The sequence below is a fragment of the Pseudophryne corroboree genome, chromosome 4 (genome assembly GCF_028390025.1).
Source record: "Pseudophryne corroboree isolate aPseCor3 chromosome 4, aPseCor3.hap2, whole genome shotgun sequence".
Taxonomy (NCBI): Eukaryota; Metazoa; Chordata; class Amphibia; order Anura; family Myobatrachidae; genus Pseudophryne; species Pseudophryne corroboree.
Window position 1 is genome coordinate 570,872,373 of NC_086447.1, and position 8,582 is coordinate 570,880,954.

An 8,582-nucleotide genomic window follows, 5' to 3' on the forward strand; every position below is an offset into this window, starting at 1 on the left:
AACTTTTAAGATGGTTGCTTTTATAGTGGAGATAGCTATTGGTATCCACGTGTTTTACATAATTTTTGGTGGTAATTCCCTCATTTTCTCCTGTGAGAATCAAATCCAAGAACTCGATGGACTCCCTGCTTGTGTTGGATGTGAAAGCAAGATTAATTTCGTTGGTGCTGATATGTTTAAAAAATTGGTTAAAACGTTCCATGTCTCCATCCCAGATTATTAAAATATCATCTATGTACCTACGATAAAAGATGATATTGCTGTTAAAATTGTGGTGATCGTATATAAAAGATTTTTCCCAACAGCCCATAAAAAGATTCGCAAAACTGGGCGCGAAAATAGTACCCATTGCGGTGCCGCACTGCTGTTGATAAAATTGGTCTAGAAATTTAAAATAATTATGATGAAGAATAAAATACATGATGTCACAGATAACATTTTTATGGTAAGTTGTTAGCGTGGTGTCTTTGTCCAAAAATTCTTTGCAAGCTCTTACTCCTTTCTCATGCTCAATACATGTGTACAGTGATTGGACATCTATTGTGGCCCACATATATGTGTCCTTCCACTCAATGTCTTTGAGAAGGCTCAATACCGACGTTGTATCCTTGAGGTATGATGGAAGATCCTTTACATATGGTTTTAAAAAGACATCAGCATATTCGGATAAGTTTGAAGTAAGTGAATCTATTCCCGCCACAATTGGTCTTCCCGGCGGGTTCTCCAAGCTTTTATGGATTTTTGGTAGAAAATAAAAGATGGGGCAGTGGGGTCTGATCTCATTAAGAATTGATACTCCTCTTTGGTGATGATTTCTGTTCTTAGACCGTGCAGAAGTAAAGTCCTCAATTCTTCAATGTATTCATCCTTCGGGTCCACTGTCAGTTTTTTATACGACTCTTTATCTGATAGTAATCTTTCTGCCTCTGCGATATATTTATCCCGATCCATGATGACCAGCCCCCCCTTTATCAGCTTGTTTTATGATAATCCCTTAGTTCTTTTGTAAGTTTATTAGGGCTTCACTTTATCTATTGTTGATATTTTTCTTCTTAATTTTTTTCTGGTCCATGTCACACAGGTCCTTCTTTACTAGTTCATTCTTTGGACTCTAAAGGGTAGTACTTAGAGGTGGGTTTAAGGCCTGATTTTGAACGGCTTTCGTAGTTGGCTATTACTGCGTCTTCTTTCTTTAGGAAATGTCTTTTCAATGTAAGTTTCCTGATGAACTTGTTAAAGTCGATAAATGTCTCGAACTTGTTGAGGCCTTCTGTCGGTGCAAAGGTGGGTCCTTTATCTAAGAGGGATATTTCCGGTTCTGTCAGGGTATGTTGGGATAGGTTAAATATTCCTTTGTCTCTTGGGTTGGTTGTTATAATGTTCTTTTTTGTTGTTGTGCTCCCTCCCTCCTGCCTCCTCGGGATCCTCTTCTACGTGTCTCCTTTTTAGGGGCGCTGCATGTCGTATGTCCTCTTTCAGTGTATTTCTTATACTGTTCTTTGGTCTTGCCCCTGTTCTTTGGGATAAAAAATCCTGGTCACTATTTGAGCCGTATCTCTGCAAGGTCGAGAATCTGTTGGATGTCCTTAAACTGGTTGTTGGAGTGCCCATAGCTTTGTTCTGCGTCATGTTACCCCTTGTTGGTACAGATTTCCAATTTCCTCCATCAGTCCTCTGATTAGGCTGTCCATTGGGTCTAAATCTGCTCCAATTCTTCACCTTCCCTTGCTCATAGTCGTTTTTGTCCCTTAAAAATTTATTTTCCTTCCCTTTAATGACCTCCTCCTCAATGTGTTCCAATTTCTTATTTAGAACTTTTTCATTAATTTTGTAGTCCTTCTTATCTTTGAAAGGTTCCAGTTCTCTCTCCTTGGTTTTAATCTCAGTCTCTAAGGATGAGAGGGATTTTTTATTTTCATCTATAAGGAGTTTCATTAAGTCGATAGAACAGGTGTGTAGTATTTTGTCCCATTTTTCTATAAATGCCCCCTCCTGATTGCCAAATGTGGGTTGTTTGAGTAGTCTAAGGCCCCTTGGTACCCTGTCCATTGAAATATAGTGTTCCAGGCCCTTTATGTCCCACCATGCTTTGACCTCTTTAGTGAGAAGTCTTTCTATTCCCCAGAATAAATCATCAAGATCACATGGTTGGGATGGTTCGTTTACATTAAGACTCACATTAAAAATTTTCTGACACCACACATTTCTTTTACTGGTACGATCTGTATTTCTCAACATTCTGTCTGGTAAACCCCTCCACCAGGCCGCAAGTATAAAATTATTACCAAAAATAAATGTAAAAAAAAAGGATTAATGCTGCGCCACATGTGAATCAGATATGTTTATGTAAAAATGGCAATGTATTGTAACACTCCCCTATGTTATAAATGGGGTGTCAGCTGTGTCCCTCAAACTAAACAGGGGTGGTAACTCCCTAAGAAAAATGTAATGGAATGGGGGGATGAGGGATAATAAGCGACCACCGGTGTCAAGGTAAAAATTGCCAATAATATATGTATAAAAGAATATTTATTTAGTATAAAAAGCAATAATAAAAGACATATATATAAAATGGGACAACAACACAATCACAACTGATCTAAAACACTTAAAATGAACATATAAAAACTATAATGAATCAAGTAAGCAGATTTTTCCTTATCTGTAGGTATGAGGTAAGTACAGGTCTACCAACGCGTTTCATCACTTGGACTTCATCACAGGGCTGGGCTAGAATGGGACAAGCTGACTATATATAGTGGTAGCAATCAGGAAACAATTATGACATAATTTCCTGTTTAGGAATTGACTGTCACATGCTGCGTTCTTATAAACAGATCATCCAGTGCTAAAATATAGCTTCACATATAGTGGGACTGTTACCCACAGTTAGTACATAAAAATGATTATTCCTTGGAGCTTAAAATGTAGTTTGTTCTGAGTTAATTGCTGTGAGAGCGGTGACTTCTGCCCTTCTTCCGGTATCCAGACATATCCTCGGCTTCCACCCCACTTCCGGTTTGTTACTGCGCATGCGCGCACCGCAGGCTGAAGAAGCAGGACTGCAGAGAGCAGTTCTTTGATCCTGGTGGCCATTTTTTAGTGGAGATTTGTAGTTAAAACACTGTGCGGTGGCCATCTTTAAGTGGATCATCTTGTGGGACATTCTTGTGTATTATTTGCAATGTTCCCATGAAAAAGAAAAAAGAAAAGTGTGTAAAACGTAATTGTCATTAAAAATCAACTTTAAAATAATAGTGTGCAGGATGCAGGCTCAAGGGGGTATTTAGAATAATAACATATATGTTGGGATCAATAAAAACTTGATATTACTGTATGAAAAAAATAATAAAAAGATTTGTTATGATGAGTATTGACAGTGAGTGAATAATATATAAGATGCATATACCAATATAGTGCATACATAAAGTGCCTGTGCTGATTATTCATATTTAGAGGACATAACCCATGACTATAATTATACTGGGTGTCCAGTGCTCTATTTTGTGAGGTAGTAATAGAGTATATATCTTTCTCAGATAGCTGTATATTAATGTGCATATAAAGTACATACATAAAGTGCTTGTGCTAATTAATCTTATTCTGGAGACATGACTCATATATAAGTGTACTGGGTGTCCAGTGCTCTATTTTGTGAGTTTGTAATTTGGTTAAAATGGAGTACACACTTTTCTCGGGTAGCTATTTGTTGTTGTACTATACAGTACCTGATCTTCCCAGGTGGTCCCCCTCACTGGTACTGATCAGGCCCAGCACTGCTTAGTTTTCAAGATCGGACGTATTTGGGCATTTCCAGCACGGTTTGACTGTACCGACATTGTACCTTCTTGGTTGTAACTCCAATACTACCGAATTAGTGATATTTAAAAAGTGCAAACAAGTAATGTGGATGAATGTGGAGGGGAGGGAGGGGGCTGAGGGGTGGGAATGATGTGGAGTTGGGACGGGGGATAAGTGGGGGTTGAGGGAAGGATGTGGAGTTGGGACGGGGGATAAGGGGGGGTTGAGGGAAGGATGTGGAGTTGGGACGGGGGATAAGGGGGGGGGGTTGAGGGAGGGATATGGAGTGGGGCGGAGGAGGGGGGGTAATGTGCAGAGATACGACTATAACTGTACTTCCATTTTTCAAAAGAAGGGGGTGATCTCGTAATTGTCGTTAAATCCTTTTGGTTGTAATGTCTGTAGTTGGAATATCCAATACATCTCCCTGCGTGACAGTTTGTTGGCCAGGTCGCCACCTCTGTCTCCCAATTTAACCAGTTCAAGGGCTTTGAATGTCAATGCCTCACACTATTATTTTAAAGTTGATTTTTAATGACAATTACGTTTTACACACTTTTCTTTTTCATGGGAACATTGCATATAATACACAAGAATGTCCCACAAGATGATCCACTTAAAGATGGCCGCCGCACAGTGTTTTAACTACAAATCTCCACTGAAAAATGGCCACCAGGATCAAAGAACTGCTCTCTACAGTCCTTCAGCCTGCGGTGCGCGCATGCGCAGTAACAAACCGGAAGTGGGCGGAAGCCGAGGATATGTCCGGATACCGGAAGAAGGGCGGAAGTCACCACTCTCACAGCAATTAACTCAGAACAAACTATATTTTAAGCTCCAAGGAATAATCGTTTTTATGTACTAACTGTGGGTAACAGTCCCACTATATGTGAAGCTATATTATAGCACTGGATGATCTGTTTATAAGAACGCAGCATGTGACAGTCAATTCCTAAACAGGAAATTATGTCATAATTGTTTCCTGATTGCTACCACTATATATAGTCAGCTTGTCCCATTCTACCCCAGCCCTGTGATGAAGTCCAAGTGACGAAACGCTTTGAGAGACCTGTACTTACCTCATACCTACAGATAAGGAAAAATCTGCTTACTTGATTCATTGTAGTTTTTATATGTTCATTTTAAGTGTTTTAGATCAGTTGTGATAGTGTTGTCCCATTTTATATATATGTCTTTTATTATTGCTTTTTATACTAAATAAATATTCTTTTATACATATATTATTGGCAATTTTTACCTTGACACCGGTGGTCGCTAATTATCCCTCATCCCCCCCATTCCATTACATTTTTCTCAGGGAGTTACCACCCCTGTTTATTTTGAGGGACACAGCTGACGCCCCGTTTATAACATAGGGGAGTGTCACAATACATTGCCATTTTTACATAAACATATCTGATTCACATGTGGCGCAGTATTAATCCTTATTTTTACACACATATATATATATATATATATATATATAGTGTGTGTGTGTGTGTGTGTGTATATATATATATATATATATATATATACATACATACACTATATATATATATATATATATATATATCCAACCTGCTCAGCCGGCACTCCACAGGATATTTCAGTAACTTGCCAGGGTGCGCTCCAGAGGTTTGCCAACCTCACACATGCTCTCCCAATCAAAGAGTCACTCCTGGGCTGCCAATACGGTGAATCATTAAGGTGCTTTATTCAACGTTTCGGGGTACTGCCCCCCGTCATCAGGACACACACATATATATATATATGGAAGAAAGAATGGCACTCCCAAAGCAATAATAATAATTGCTGCCGGTGCTCTCACGGATGGGTAATATAACAGAGCGGAGGTGCGGCACTCATGGCATTAAATAATGGACATACAGCGGTCACGTAATATTAGTAACGTTTCAGTGCCCCAGCACTGTCGTCAGACTTAATTAAAGGATTAAGAAGAATGACATACCTTTATAGGATGTAAGGTGCGAATGTGAGACCACGCCGCACTCCGGGAATGGGCCCAAACACCCGCCCAGCAGCTACCAATGATGACATCAATAGCATTATTGGAGTCTATGACGTCAAAGCATGTATAACCAAACATCATTGGACAAAACATCACCACAGTGATACTCAAAACAGGAAAATGTAAGGGAAATATAGCAAAATAAAATAACATTGTAACGTTTATAATAACCTTAAACAGATATACATAAATATCAAAAGCAGGTTAATGAAAACAGGCATAGGAAATAGCGTCATTAAGTCCCTTGGGCACTAAAACACCCAAACGAATGATCCAGCGGGTTTCGCATGGCAAAAGTTTGCGTGATCTACCATCTTCTCTAATAGAAGGAGGGACATGATCTATCATACGGTAACGCAAACTGTTCAAAGGGTGACAAAACATTACAAAATGACGAGCCACGGGCTGATCAGAGCTGCCAGATTTAAAGCATTCCTAATTACAGAACGATGTGCTGACATGCGTTCCTTAAACTTGCGTTCAGTTTTGCCCACGTAGCTCAAGCCACATGGGCAAATAAGCTGATAAACGACAAAGGTTGAATTACAGGTAAGCAGGTGGTTAATAGAGATCATTTTCCCAGTATGAGGATGTGCGAACTTATTACCTGTCAATAAAAATTGACAGGTGACGCAAGTGCAATGTATACAACCAGTCTGTTTTACAATGGAAGGATTCATAGCTATATCAGATTTTACCAGAAAATCACGAAGATTGCGAACTCTAGAGTAGCAGGGCATTAAACTAGACTCGCCCAATGGAAGATTATGATCCGATTCTACTACAGGCCAGTGTTTTTTAGTGATGTTATTAATTAAAGGGGAGTAAACATTATACTTATTGACACGCGTAAATCTATTAGTGTTACTCCCTTTGGGCCTAGCGCTTGAATCAAGTAGTGTTTTACGATCTATTTTTAAAACTCTGTCCTTGGTGTGTAATAACTCATTGAGGGAATATCCTCTTTGGACAAATTTGGAGATCAATGTGTCTATTTGTTGAGCAGCAACTTCAGTTTGGTTATTGATTCTATGTAACCGGATCATTTGTGAGTACGGCAAACTGCGAATGAGATTTTTAGGATGACAACTGCTAGCTCGTAAGAGCATGTTGCGATCCGTCGGCTTAGTAAATACAGAGGTATTGATTTTCCCTTCCTTCAAAGAAATCAGGACATCCAAAAAAGGAATTTGTTCTTTACTAAAATCGTAAATTTAATGGGAGATAATCCTGCATTATGGGTGTCAATAATCCTAGTAAACTCACTAATATCTCCACACCAGACAATCAGCAGGTCATCAATATAGCGTGTAAAAAATTCAAGTTTGTTTGAAATTAAAGGATCTATAAAAAATACATCATTTTCCACAGCAAACATTACTGTGTTTGCATACACTGGGGCTGCACTAGAGCCGATAGAGCAACCTTTGACCTGTAAGAAAAACTGGTTATTATATAAGAAGAAATTCTTAGTTAGAATAAGTTCTAATAATGCAAGGAAAAATTTGATATAAGCAACCGTAAATTGCCCACTTTTTATCATGAATTTTTTAACAGCAAATAAACCAAAGCTGTGCGGAATAGAGGTTTACAAATTCATGACGTCAATCCTAATCAACCAGCAATTATCAAAGCAAATAGTACAATTAGCAAGCTTATTCAGTACAGAAGTAGTGTCCAAGAGAAAAGTTGGTTCATTTTAGACAAGAGGCTGTAATATAGAGTCCAAGTAAGTTGCAACTGGTTGGAACAAGGAGCCCCTTGCTGCAATGATGGGACGTCCAGGTGGGGTATCTAATTTTTTATGCATTTTTGGGAGTGTATAAAACAAAGGGGTGGTAGGAAATGCTGGAACAAGAATGTCCATAAGTTCTTGGGAAATCAATGAAGCGTCGACACCCTGCTGAAGTATTTCTCTTAAATCATTCTTAAAGTTCAAAGTCGGATCATGATGTAATTTAGTGTAGACAGAAGTATCAGAGAGCTGACGTTCAGCTTCAAGGCGATAATCCGTCCTCCTTCATCATTTGATCCCCTTTCTAGCAATTCTTCTATAAAGACCTATATGCGTATAGTGGACCAACAAGTCTCATCATCTATGAAGACCTTTAAAAATCCACATCCTAATTTAACTAACCTGGAACGTGATGCCCTTCATAAGTTATCTAATAACTCTAACCTTATTATCCGCCCTGCGGACAAAGGGGGCGCCATAGTCCTTCAAGATTTGTGTGATTATTGCCTTACGTTACCTTACGTTACTAATATTATGTGACCGCTGTATGTCCGTTATTTGATGCCTTGAGTGCCGCACCTCCACTCTGTTATGTATGTGTATGTATATATATATATATATATATATATATATACACTCAAGCCATACAGCCCTATATAATATCACTCTGGACTTCTTATTCAGAAAGAATAATCAACACATGCTTATGTTTATCAACGTTTCAGTGCCTTAGCACTTTTAGGAAAAAACAATGTGTTCCCTAATGCCTGGGGACTTAACCCTATATCTGCAGATATACGCAACTAAGATCTCCGTATTATCTGATTATTATTATGTAGTATTATTTTTCACTCAGTGGGGGTAATTCCAAGTTGATCGCAGCAGGAAATTTTTTAGCAGTTGGGCAAAACCATGTGCACTGCAGGGGAGGCAGATATAACATGTGCAGAGAGAGTTAGATTTGGGTGGGTTATTTTGTTTCTGTGCAGGGTAAATACTGGCTGCTTTATTTTTACA

The 8,582-nt window shown here is 38.8% G+C and overlaps 1 pseudogene; it reads right to left on the reverse strand.

Moving 5' to 3' along the window:
* Positions 1-3,716: 3,716 nt before the first annotated feature.
* Positions 3,717-3,835, reverse strand: LOC134912262 (5S ribosomal RNA; annotated as a pseudogene).
* Positions 3,836-8,582: the final 4,747 nt, after the last annotated feature.